The 14379-nt window shown below is 33.5% G+C and overlaps 2 non-coding genes and 1 pseudogene across 2 annotated transcripts; all 3 read left to right on the forward strand.

Annotated features, from left to right (window-relative positions):
• Window positions 1–5061: 5061 nt before the first annotated feature.
• LOC138858528 (small subunit ribosomal RNA) lies at window positions 5062–7051 on the forward strand. The gene has a single exon (XR_011397616.1). It is a non-coding gene; the product is annotated as a small subunit ribosomal RNA (ribosomal RNA).
• Window positions 7052–7676: 625 nt separating this feature from the next.
• Window positions 7677–7855, forward strand: LOC138858602 (5.8S ribosomal RNA). The gene has a single exon (XR_011397654.1). It is a non-coding gene; the product is annotated as a 5.8S ribosomal RNA (ribosomal RNA).
• Window positions 7856–8358: 503 nt separating this feature from the next.
• Window positions 8359–14379, forward strand: part of LOC138858561 (large subunit ribosomal RNA) — a 9914-nt pseudogene continuing 3893 nt past the window's right edge.

Raw genomic sequence — 14379 nt, forward strand, 5'->3', positions numbered from 1 at the left:
CTTTGCTTGCAATATTAAATGAAGAAGTAGTGAATTTTCATATAAGTATTAAATGTATAAAGTCTATGAAGTAATAAATTTTCATATAAGTAGTAAATATATAAAGTCTATGAAGTAATAAATTTTCATATAAGTATTAATTGCATAAAGTCTATGAAGTAATAAATTTTCATATAAGTACTAAATGTATAAAGTCTATGAAGTAATAAATTTTCATATAAGTAGTAAATATATAAAGTCTATGAAGTAATAAATTTTCATATAAGTATTAATTGTATAAAGTCTATGAAGTAATAAATTTTCATATAAGTATTAATTGTATAAAGTCTATGAAGTAATAAATTTTCATATAAGTATTAATTGTATAAAGTCTATGAAGTAATAAATTTTCATATAAGTACTAAATGTATAAAGTCTATGAAGTAATAAATTTTCATATAAGTAGTAAATATATAAAGTCTATGAAGTAATAAATTTTCATATAAGTATTAATTGCATAAAGTCTATGAAGTAGTGAATTTTCATATAAGTATTAAATGTATAAAGTCTATGAAGTAATAAATTTTCATATAAGTAGTAAATATATAAAGTCTATGAAGTAATAAATTTTCATATAAGTATTAATTGTATAAAGTCTATGAAGTAATAAATTTTCATATAAGTATTAATTGTATAAAGTCTATGAAGTAATAAATTTTCATATAAGTATTAATTGTATAAAGTCTATGAAGTAATAAATTTTCATATAAGTACTAAATGTATAAAGTCTATGAAGTAATAAATTTTCATATAAGTAGTAAATATATAAAGTCTATGAAGTAATAAATTTTCATATAAGTATTAATTGCATAAAGTCTATGAAGTAATAAATTTTCATATAAGTACTAAATGTATAAAGTCTATGAAGTAATAAATTTTCATATAAGTAGTAAATATATAAAGTCTATGAAGTAATAAATTTTCATATAAGTATTAATTGTATAAAGTCTATGAAGTAATAAATTTTCATATAAGTATTAATTGTATAAAGTCTATGAAGTAATAAATTTTCATATAAGTATTAAATGTATAAAGTCTATGAAGTAAAATATAAAGTCTATGAAGTAATAAATTTTTATATAAGTATAAAAAATATAAAGTCTATGAAGTAATGAATTTTCATATAAGTATTAATTGTATAAAGTCTATGAAGTAATAAATTTTCATATGAGTATTAAATGTATAAAGTCTATGAAGTAAAATATAAAGTCTATGAAGTAATAAATTTTCATATAAGTAGTAAATATATAAAGTCTATGAAGTAATAAATTTTCATATAAGTATTAATTGTATAAAGTCTATGAAGTAATAAATTTTCATATAAGTATTAATTGTATAAAGTCTATGAAGTAATAAATTTTCATATAAGTATTAATTGTATAAAGTCTATGAAGTAATAAATTTTCATATAAGTATTAATTGTATAAAGTCTATGAAGTAATAAATTTTCATATAAGTACTAAATGTATAAAGTCTATGAAGTAATAAATTTTCATATAAGTAGTAAATATATAAAGTCTATGAAGTAATAAATTTTCATATAAGTATTAATTGCATAAAGTCTATGAAGTAATAAATTTTCATATAAGTACTAAATGTATAAAGTCTATGAAGTAATAAATTTTCATATAAGTAGTAAATATATAAAGTCTATGAAGTAATAAATTTTCATATAAGTATTAATTGTATAAAGTCTATGAAGTAATAAATTTTCATATAAGTATTAATTGTATAAAGTCTATGAAGTAATAAATTTTCATATAAGTATTAATTGTATAAAGTCTATGAAGTAATAAATTTTCATATAAATATTAATTGTATAAAGTCTATGAAGTAATAAATTTTCATATAAGTACTAAATGTATAAAATCTATGAAGTAATAAATTTTCATATAAGTAGTAAATATATAAAGTCTATGAAGTAATAAATTTTCATATAAGTATTAAATGTATAAAGTCTATGAAGTAAAATATAAAGTCTATGAAGTAATAAATTTTTATATAAGTATAAAAAATATAAAGTCTATGAAGTAATGAATTTTCATATAAGTATTAATTGTATAAAGTCTATGAAGTAATAAATTTTCATATAAGTATTAAATGTATAAAGTCTATGAAGTAATAAATTTTCATATAAGTATTAATTGTATAAAGTCTATGAAGTAATAAATTTTCATATAAGTATTAATTGTATAAAGTCTATGAAGTAATAAATTTTCATATAAGTATTAATTGTATAAAGTCTATGAAGTAATAAATTTTCATATAAGTACTAAATGTATAAAGTCTATGAAGTAATAAATTTTCATATAAGTAGTAAATATATAAAGTCTATGAAGTAATAAATTTTCATATAAGTATTAATTGTATAAAGTCTATGAAGTAATAAATTTTCATATAAGTATTAATTGTATAAAGTCTATGAAGTAATAAATTTTCATATAAGTATTAATTGTATAAAGTCTATGAAGTAATAAATTTTCATATAAGTACTAAATGTATAAAGTCTATGAAGTAATAAATTTTCATATAAGTAGTAAATATATAAAGTCTATGAAGTAATAAATTTTCATATAAGTATTAAATGTATAAAGTCTATGAAGTAAAATATAAAGTCTATGAAGTAATAAATTTTTATATAAGTATAAAAAATATAAAGTCTATGAAGTAATGAATTTTCATATAAGTATTAAATGTATAAAGTCTATGAAGTAATAAATTTTCATATAAGTATTAATTGTATAAAGTCTATGAAGTAATAAATTTTCATATAAGTATTAATTGTATAAAGTCTATGAAGTAATAAATTTTCATATAAGTATTAATTGTATAAAGTCTATGAAGTAATAAATTTTCATATAAGTAGTAAATATATAAAATCTATGAAGTAATAAATTTTCATATAAGTATTAAATGTATAAAGTCTATGAAGTAAAATATAAAGTCTATGAAGTAATAAATTTTTATATAAGTATAAAAAATATAAAGTCTATGAAGTAATGAATTTTCATATAAGTATTAAATGTATAAAGTCTATGAAGTAATAAATTTTCATATAAGTATTAATTGTATAAAGTCTATGAAGTAATAAATTTTCATATAAGTATTAATTGTATAAAGTCTATGAAGTAATAAATTTTCATATAAGTATTAATTGTATAAAGTCTATGAAGTAATAAATTTTCATATAAGTATTAATTGTATAAAGTCTATGAAGTAATAAATTTTCATATAAGTAGTAAATATATAAAGTCTATGAAGTAATAAATTTTCATATGAGTATTAAATGTATAAAGTCTATGAAGTAAAATATAAAGTCTATGAAGTAATAAATTTTTATATAAGTATAAAAAATATAAAGTCTATGAAGTAATGAATTTTCATATAAGTATTAAATGTATAAAGTCTATGAAGTAATAAATTTTCATATAAGTATTAAATGTATAAAGTCTATGAAGTAATAAATTTTCATATAAGTATTAAATATGAAGTCATACAAGTTAAAAATTTAAAAAAAAAATCGATTGTAAAAATACTTTTGATGTTATTAGTTGTATTATGACCATGACGATATTTGAAAATGATATAAATTACCCACGTATATATGAGTTTTTAAATTTTAAATAGGTTAAAAGAATTTTTCCATATATTTTCGGGTTGGTAACGTCAACATGGGAGAGAACATTTATAACAAATTTGCACAAATCTGCTCAAATTGACATATACTGAAATAGTACTTATATGAAAATTTATTACTTCATAGACTTTATACATTTAGTACTTATATGAAAATTTTTTACTGCTAGGAAATGTATTATACTTTTATATATTTGAATTCCTTATGTTAGTTTATTAGTAAGAAATTGTTTTTAAATACTTATAAGTATGAATATTACTATACTTATATGATTTATGTATTTAGTACTTGTATGAAAATTTTCATACTTGTATGACTTTATTTACTTAGTATTTATATGGAAATATTTTTTACTTTATATGTATTTTTAAGTAAATATGAAAATGAAAGTTGATTTTGTGTGCCTTTTTATTCCTGGTTTTTATACAGTTAGTTTAAATAGAAATAGATTTTGTTTTATACAAAACTCTATATTCTGTACTAACATATTGTATATAATGAGCGTTTTTTATTCCTGGTTTTTATACAGTTAGTTTAAATAGAAATAGATTTTGTTTTATACAAAACTCTATATTCTGTACTAACATATTGTATATAATGAGCGTTTTTTATTCCTGGTTTTTATACAGTTAGTTTAAATAGAAATAGATTTTGTTTTATACAAAACTCTATATTCTGTACTAACATATTGTATATAATGAGCGTTTTTTATTCCTGGTTTCCTACAGTTAGTTTAAATAGAAATAGATTTTGTTTTATACAAAAACATAAAAAATCTATTATTCTATACTAACATATTGTAGAAATAAATATTAAACAATATTTTAGTTTTATTTGTGAGCTATTCTAATATTTACTCATAAAATATATGTGTAAAAGGATGGTTTTTAAATAAAATAAAATATTAATGTGTTGCACCCGAAAATACTTTTTATCATATATTTATTATTGAAATAAATATAATAGAATTTGAAATTATTAATTTCAAATCAAGAAAAAAATGTATATACTCTTAAAAAAAGGTATATATATTACTATATGCATTGAAATAAAGTAAAATGTATAGAATGATATTATTTGAAAATTTTGCCAATATAAGAAGAAATATCGTTCTTACATAATAATTAAATAATAATATGTATAGAGAACGAAAATTCTTTTCACGATACCAAAACAAAAATTAAAAAAATCCATTACAAAATCACACAATAGAAATGAAATATAATGAAAAAAAATATAATAAAGAAAGAAACATAGAAAAATTGTTGTGTATATTGTAAATGTTTTTATGTTTTGTGTATTTGTGTATAATTTTCAAATAAGAAAATATCATTTTAAACTTTTATATAATATAAAAAATATTATATAAAAAAGAAATATATATTATTCTGGTTGATCCTGCCAGTAGTTATATGCTTGTCTCAAAGATTAAGCCATGCATGTCTAAGTACAAACAAATTAAAAGTGAAACCGCAAAAGGCTCATTATATCAGTTATGGTTCCATAGATCGTTAACAGTTACTTGGATAACTGTGGTAATTCTAGAGCTAATACATGCAAAATAAACACGGACCTTTTGGAACGTGTGCTTTTATTAGGCTAAAACCAAGCGATTATTCGATCGTTATATTGGTTGAACTCTAGATAACTTGCAGATCGTATGGTCTCGTACCGACGACAGATCTTTCAAATGTCTGCCCTATCAACTTTTGATGGTAGTATCTAGGACTACCATGGTTGCAACGGGTAACGGGGAATCAGGGTTCGATTCCGGAGAGGGAGCCTGAGAAACGGCTACCACATCTAAGGAAGGCAGCAGGCGCGTAAATTACCCACTCCCAGTTCGGGGAGGTAGTGACGAAAAATAACAATACAGGACTCATATCCGAGGCCCTGTAATTGGAATGAGTACACTTTAAATCCTTTAACAAGGACCTATTGGAGGGCAAGTCTGGTGCCAGCAGCCGCGGTAATTCCAGCTCCAATAGCGTATATTAAAGTTGTTGCGGTTAAAACGTTCGTAGTTGAATTTGTGCTTCATACGGGTAGTACAACTATAATTGTGGTATGTACATTACCTTATGTATGTAAGCGTATTACCGGTGGAGTTCTTATATATAATTAATACAATGTATTTTTTATATATTCCTCCTATTTAAACCTGCTTCAGTGCTCTTCATCGAGTGTTGTTGTGGGCCGGTACAATTACTTTGAACAAATTAGAGTGCTTAAAGCAGGCTCCAAATGCCTGAATATTTTGTGCATGGAATAATGAAATAAGACCTCTGTTCTACTTTCATTGGTTTTTAGATCAAGAGGTAATGATTAATAGAAGCAGTTTGGGGGCATTAGTATTACGACGCGAGAGGTGAAATTCTTGGACCGTCGTAAGACTAACTTAAGCGAAAGCATTTGCCAAAGATGTTTTCATTAATCAAGAACGAAAGTTAGAGGTTCGAAGGCGATCAGATACCGCCCTAGTTCTAACCATAAACGATGCCAGCTAGCAATTGGGTGTAGCTACTACTATGGCTCTCTCAGTCGCTTCCCGGGAAACCAAAGCTTTTGGGCTCCGGGGGAAGTATGGTTGCAAAGCTGAAACTTAAAGGAATTGACGGAAGGGCACCACCAGGAGTGGAGCCTGCGGCTTAATTTGACTCAACACGGGAAAACTTACCAGGTCCGAACATAAGCGTGTAAGACAGATTGATAGCTCTTTCTCGAATCTATGGGTGGTGGTGCATGGCCGTTCTTAGTTCGTGGAGTGATTTGTCTGGTTAATTCCGATAACGAACGAGACTCAAATATATTAAATAGATGCTTTCAGGATTATGGTGTTGAAGCTTATATAGCCTTCATTCATGCGTTCATCTTGAATGTACAAGTGTTTGAATGTGTTTATATAAGTGGAGTCGTACCTGTTGGTTTGTCCCATTATAAGGACACTAGCTTCTTAAATGGACAAATTGCGTCTAGCAGTAACGAGATTGAGCAATAACAGGTCTGTGATGCCCTTAGATGTCCTGGGCTGCACGCGCGCTACAATGAAAGTATCAACGTGTATTTCCTAGACCGAGAGGTCCGGGTAAACCGCTGAACCACTTTCATGCTTGGGATTGTGAACTGAAACTGTTCACATGAACTTGGAATTCCCAGTAAGTGTGAGTCATTAACTCGCATTGATTACGTCCCTGCCCTTTGTACACACCGCCCGTCGCTACTACCGATTGAATTATTTAGTGAGGTCTCCGGACGTGATCACTGTGACGCCTTGTGTTTCACGGTTGTTTCGCAAAAGTTGACCGAACTTGATTATTTAGAGGAAGTAAAAGTCGTAACAAGGTTTCCGTAGGTGAACCTGCGGAAGGATCATTATTGTGTTCCTATCCGAAAAGAAAAAAAAATAATTATATAAAAACAAAATAAAAAAAAAGAATAAAAAAGAAAAAAAAGTTTTCTTTTTGTTCTTTTCATTCAAAATGTTTTGAATTATACAATGTTTTGAATGTTTTTCTGTTTTTTTTTTTTTTTTTAACTCCTTGTAATGCATTATGACAATATATATTATATTGTGAACTTCGCATACATTGTATTTGAACGCAATAAAAAAACCTTTAAACATATAGCTGTACTTATTATTTATATAGAAAATAATATTTAATTGTGATATTTATATAAAATATTATAAATGATAAGTTAACTTGTTCACATTAACGTGTGTAATACCTTTTTTTTATGGTATTTTCTATTTGTGATTAAAAACATGTTGAAAAATTTAAAAAAAGAAAACGCACAAATAGAGAAGAAAATAATATATAAAAGGTATTACTGTTTTTGTTGACCTAAGACATGCGCAGCTGCAAATGTTTGGGTTTAAAATTACAATTTATTGAAAGATGTTTTAAACTTATGTATTAAAAATTTATTATTGATTAATTATTAATACTTTCAATAAATTAAAATTCTTTGACTTTGAATTAAAAAAATACAAAAAAATTATCACTCTAAGCGGTGGATCACTCGGCTCATGGGTCGATGAAGAACGCAGCAAACTGTGCGTCATCGTGTGAACTGCAGGACACATGAACATCGACATTTTGAACGCATATTGCGGTCCATGCTGTTATGTACTTTAATTAATTTTAAAGTGCTGCTTGGACTACATATGGTTGAGGGTTGTAAGACTATGCTAAATTAGTTGCTTATTCTTTTAGTCAATTAATAGAATTTAAGCATATGGCATATTATTGGATTGTATTTTTCAATCCATAATATTAATAGCATAAAAAGAAATATAGAAAATATATTCTTGAATACCTCATATTTGAACGAAAATTTATGATAAATGAGAATCTTAGTATTCCCATAAAAGAAAAAATTTTCAACATTATTTAAATTATATTAAATAATACATAAGAGGAATGTCTAGCATAAAATAAATTTTTATTCTAGAATTAATTCACTCTATTGTATTGAGAAAAATTTATAATAAAAAAAAAATATATGATATGTGGAGGAATAATGTTGTTAATTTTATTAATTATTATATTATGAATTTTAAAAAGGGATGAAAAGATTGAATAATATTGAGTAATCAAGATATAAAAATATATTTCTTTAAAATAGCAAATAGCAAAAAAATTAAATAAAAATAAACAAATCAATCTAAAATATATTTTATACAACCTCAACTCATATGGGACTACCCCCTGAATTTAAGCATATTAATGAGGGGAGGAAAAGAAACTAACAAGGATTTTCTTAGTAGCGGCGAGCGAAAAGAAAATAGTTCAGCACTAAGTCACTTTGTCTATATGGCAAATGTGAGATGCAGTGTATGGAATATCTTAATATCTAGTATGAGAAATTAACGATTTAAGTCCTTCTTAAATGAGGCCATTTACCCATAGAGGGTGCCAGGCCCGTATAACGTTAATGATTACTAGAAAGATATTTCCAAAGAGTCGTGTTGCTTGATAGTGCAGCACTAAGTGGGTGGTAAACTCCATCTAAAACTAAATATAACCATGAGACCGATAGTAAACAAGTACCGTGAGGGAAAGTTGAAAAGAACTCTGAATAGAGAGTTAAATAGTACGTGAAACTGCTTAGAGGTTAAGCCCGATGAACCTGAATATCCATTATGAAAAATTCATCATTATAACTGTAGTATTTAATTTTAAATATTATAGTAATAGTGTGCATTTTTTTCATATAAGGACATTGTAATCTATTAACATAATAAAATATTTATCAAAAGATCATTGGTTTTTAAGTTTATTCAAATTAATTTGCTTTTAGCTTATTAACATAGAATAATTACTGATGATTTGATAAAGTGTTGATAGATTTTATTATATATAATGCTAAAATTCTTTTGAATTTTACAATAATATTATTATCATTGATTTTAATATTAATTGTATGCATTTATATGATTAACAATGCGAAAGATTCAGGATACCTTCGGGACCCGTCTTGAAACACGGACCAAGGAGTCTAACATATGTGCAAGTCATTGGGTTATATTAAACCTAATGGCGAAATTAACTTAACTGTATTAATAATGGGATTAATTTTTAATGTATTACATTATTAATTCAATCCCGGGGCGTTCCATATAGTTATGTATAATGATAATTTATTATTATTTATACCTCTAACTGGAGCGTACCTTGAGCATATATGCTGTGACCCGAAAGATGGTGAACTATACTTGATCAGGTTGAAGTCAGGGGAAACCCTGATGGAAGACCGAAACAGTTCTGACGTGCAAATCGATTGTCAGAATTGAGTATAGGGGCGAAAGACCAATCGAACCATCTAGTAGCTGGTTCCCTCCGAAGTTTCCCTCAGGATAGCTGGTGCATTTAAAAATTATGTAAAATAATCTTATCTGGTAAAGCGAATGATTAGAGGCCTTAGGGTCGAAACGACCTTAACCTATTCTCAAACTTTAAATGGGTAAGAACCTCACCTTTCTTGATATGAAGGTTGAGGTTATGATATAATGTGCCCAGTGGGCCACTTTTGGTAAGCAGAACTGGCGCTGTGGGATGAACCAAACGTAATGTTACGGTGCCTAAATTAACAACTCATGCAGATACCATGAAAGGCGTTGGTTGCTTAAAACAGCAGGACGGTGGACATGGAAGTCGTAATCCGCTAAGGAGTGTGTAACAACTCACCTGCCGAAGCAACTAGCCCTTAAAATGGATGGCGCTTAAGTTGTATACCTATACATTACCGCTAAAGTACATGATTTATAATACAATTTCGGTTGGATTATAAATTTTGAAACTTTAGTGAGTAGGAGGGTACAATGGTGTGCTTAGAAGTGTTTGGCGTAAGCCTGCATGGAGCCGCTATTGGTACAGATCTTGGTGGTAGTAGCAAATAATCGAATGAGACCTTGGAGGACTGAAGTGGAGAAGGGTTTCGTGTGAACAGTGGTTGATCACGAGTTAGTCGGTCCTAAGTTCAAGGCGAAAGCCGAAAATTTTCAAGTTTTAATGAAATGAAATGAATGAATTTTTATTCCATAGTAATTAAACACTTGAATAATTTTGAACGAAAGGGAATACGGTTCCAATTCCGTAACCTGTTGAGTATCCGTTTGTTATTAAAAATGGGCCTTTGTGCTCATCCTGGCAACAGGAACGACCATAAAGAAGCCGTCGAGAGGTATCGGAAGAGTTTTCTTTTCTGTTTTATAGTCGTACTACCATGGAAGTCTTTCGAAGAGAGATATGGTAGATGGACTAGAAGAGCATGACATTTACTGTTGTGTCGATATTTTCTCCTCGGACCTTGAAAATTTATGGTGGGGTTACGCAAACTTCTCAACAGGCCGTACCAATATCCGCAGCTGGTCTCCAAGGTGAAGAGTCTCTAGTCGATAGAATAATGTAGGTAAGGGAAGTCGGCAAATTAGATCCGTAACTTCGGGATAAGGATTGGCTCTGAAGATTGAGATAGTCGGGCTTGATTGGGAAGCAATACCATGGTTTATGTACTCGTTCTGGGTAAATAGAGAATTTCGATTCTTGTTCCCCGGATAGTAGTTACGTAGCCAATTGTGGAACTTTCTTGCTAAAATTTCTAAAGGATTTATTATTGTATAGATACTTTTTAAATTATAACGATTATCAATTAACAATCAATTCAGAACTGGCACGGACTTGGGGAATCCGACTGTCTAATTAAAACAAAGCATTGTGATGGCCCTAACGGGTGTTGACACAATGTGATTTCTGCCCAGTGCTCTGAATGTCAAAGTGAAGAAATTCAAGTAAGCGCGGGTAAACGGCGGGAGTAACTATGACTCTCTTAAGGTAGCCAAATGCCTCGTCATCTAATTAGTGACGCGCATGAATGGATTAACGAGATTCCCTCTGTCCCTATCTACTCATTTCGTTGTTTGGATTCCGACGCGAATAGACGTGCGTGCGCATCGTTGCGATTAATTAGTGATTTTTTCGATTCTCTTTTGTGCGGTATTTGTTTACGCGAGTGAGTTGGCACCGTTGCTTGGCGGGTGTGAAAATTGTTGTTGCGATTTCCGTGGAATTTCGTTTTGTGCGGGTATTCGCTGGAAATTGTTTTTGCTCGGTTACGGGACCGCGTGTGTGGTTTTTCGTGCTAGGGCACGAATTGCGCGTTTTTGGGAAATTTTTGGCGTGGGCATATTAAGTAGCGGTAAGTACATATTTTTAATATTGTGTACTGTACCTTTAGGTACTACCGCAACGTGGTTGTTGTTGTTGTGGGACTCTCCGTACAGTTCCAGTTTAGTGCTGTGTTGTTGGCATTGTTTGCCGGCTGGACTGCTTGTTTGGAGTGCTGTGTTGGGCATCTGGCGTTCAGTTGGTCAGTGTCAGCAAGTCCTGAGCAGGATTGCTCAATAGGTACCGGCGGCTGTCCCAGTGTTGGAGACAGTGAATCCTGTGCAGACAAACGGTCGTAGTAGTGTGCGTTTAGCCCACGGATCGATTCGGTTCAGCGCCACATCGGTCGACTCGCAACCGTTACGGGGACTTGTTCCGTCCGGCGGTCATTTGAGTGACCTTTGTCCAGACCATTTGGTTGGAGTTGTGGGCTGTACCCTTGCGAGAACGCTTTAATCGTCCGCTTGGGTCGTCGCTGCTACAGAGCGGGTCTGCGCTTGCGACACTTTTTTCAGCGCGTTCAGTCGCACGTACGTGGCGAGCGGCTGTTTCGGGGTCTTGTTTGAACGAGTCCCATCTGCGTCAGTGGTACGCTTGGCGGATCAGCCTACCGAAAGGCGAAGTCCGAAGGTAGAGATGCCTCCACCACGGAGGAGGAGGGTTAAGTCCCTCGCTGGGAGCGAAGAGTCGGGGCCATCAACCATTACGGTCGACACTTCGGGAGGCGAGATGGTGGGGCCACCGGTAAGGTCCCCGCCTCGGCAGAAGGCGCGTTTGGGGTCTGCGGGTGAAACGGGGGGTGAAGAGGGCGGGAGCGGTAGTTGTAGCGGATGCGGTAAAGGTGACACCGCTGAAAAAGCGGCTGTTCACCCCGCAAAGTCGGGCGAGGGCGAAGTGCGTGTTACGAGCGCTTATGTGGGCGCGCAGAAATCGGGCACTGCAGAAGTTGGTCTCGTGCGTGGTGACGAGGGCGCGACAAAAACGGGCGCAAAGAAGGCGAGCGCGAGTAAGGGTAGTGTGGGCAGAGGTGACGCTGCTAAAGGGAGCGCGATTTTTGTCGGGGGTGGTGCGGTTAGCCATGTCGCGGCTATAAAGAAAATTTCGGCTGAGCTTAGCGAAGTGGTTTTTGGGGCCGAAAATTTCGCCATAGGGACCGCGAAGGGGCTGATGGAGCTTGCCTCGAAGTACGAGGCACTTCTGATGACGGTAGTAACCGAGAATGCCCATCTTCGTGGTCAAGTTGACGCCCTTAGAGGAGGCTGTGGGGGACACTCCTCGCCACCGAGCAGGTCAATGCCGGCTCCATCGGCACCGATGCCTCCGCCCCCAGCACCTGTACTGGAGGCGATTGCACCGGTGGCGCCGAAGGCTGTTGAGACCTGGTCTGTTGTGGTCAGGAGTAAGGGGCCCGCAACTTCCTCTAAGGAAGTCATACAGAAAGTAGTTAAGGAGGTGGGTCCTTCCCTGGGGGTAAGGATTCACGAAGTTAGGCCTATTAAGGGTGGTGGGGCGGTTATCCGCACTCCCTCTGTTTTAGAGAGGGAGAAAGTGGCGACTAACGCGAAATTCGGGGAGGTGGGGTTGGACGTGACTGTCAACCGGAAGTTGGGTCCCCGGGTTGTGGTCCAGGGGGTTCACACGGAGATCTCCCATGACGAGTTCATGGAAGAGTTACTCCGGCTGAACCTTCAGGATTTCAGCCCGGCGTCCCTGAGGTCAGACGTGAGGATGGTCAGTCGTCCCTGGAAGGTGGCCCCTGATGGTAGCACCAATGTCGTCCTTGAGGGTACGGACAAAATGATGTCCGCCCTCTTGGAGGCAGGTAGGTGCTACATCAAGTGGTTCTCCTTCCGGGTGCGACCGGATAGCCCCGTTGCTGGCTGCTTCCGGTGTATGAGTTTCGACCATAGAGTGGCTGTGTGTAGGGCCAAATCAGATGTCTGCCGGAGGTGCGGTCAAGAAGGCCACAGAGCTGCCAGTTGCGTCAATGCACTCCATTGCCGCAACTGCGCATTCAAGGGTAGACCAGCTGGGCATCTTATGATGTCCGCTGTCTGCCCGATATACTGTGGCATTGTTGAGCGCGCCCTCGCCAGACACTGATGGGGGGGATTATACAGTTAAACTGCCAGGGGGCGTATGCCGTAATGTGTGAATTGGGGGGGTGTATGGCTGAGGGGAGGTGCGGCATTGCCTTACTCCAGGAGCCCTACGCCACCAATGGTGTGGTTCGGGGTCTTCCTGGTAGTTTCAAGGTCTTCACGGACCTTGGGGCTAATGCTGCAATTGTTGTGAGTGATCCCAACTACGATTGCGTAGTTGTGGATTCCTCACAACTGGGTGTATGTGTCGCGATAGAGGGGGAGTTCGGTAGGCTGATTGTAGCTAGTTTGTACTGCAAATTTAGCGAGCCCCTAGAGCCCTACCTGGGCTACATGGATAAGCTACTACTACTTGCGAGTAGTAGCCCATTTATCCTAGGGCTGGATGCGAATGCCTCGTCTTCGATGTGGTTTAGTAAGGTATCCCGGCATTCGTCTGGATATCAAAGCCACAGTCGAGGCGAGGCATTAAGTGAATGGGTGGTGGCTAAAAACCTCCACATTGTGAATGAGCCGAGTGAATGGTACACGTTTGATGGGCCTGGGGGCGTGAGTGACATTGACGTGACGCTTATGAATCAGGCAGCAGATAGGGCGTTCGTAGCTAGATGGGAGGTTAAGGGAGGGTGGGGATTGAGTGATCATAATTTGATCCAAATTATGGTTACTCCTAAATCCCCTCCCTCGCTGTATGAGAGTCCATTGCGGCGATGGCGTACCTCTGGTATCGACTGGAACCAATATGGACGATCTGTCAGGGAAGCGGTATTGGGTATACCGCTTAGAGCGTTTGAGGATTTGGGGGTTGATGAGCAGATTGCTCGTCTTTATGAGGTAGTGTGGGGGGTAAATGATAGGGTACTTAGAAAGTGTGAAAGTTTAATGGTTAGGAAAATTAGGTGGTGGACGCATGAGCTAACCTTGAAGAGGAGGA

Source organism: Bactrocera oleae, unplaced genomic scaffold, assembly GCF_042242935.1.
Source record: "Bactrocera oleae isolate idBacOlea1 unplaced genomic scaffold, idBacOlea1 ctg00000010.1, whole genome shotgun sequence".
NCBI classification, from domain to species: Eukaryota; Metazoa; Arthropoda; class Insecta; order Diptera; family Tephritidae; genus Bactrocera; species Bactrocera oleae.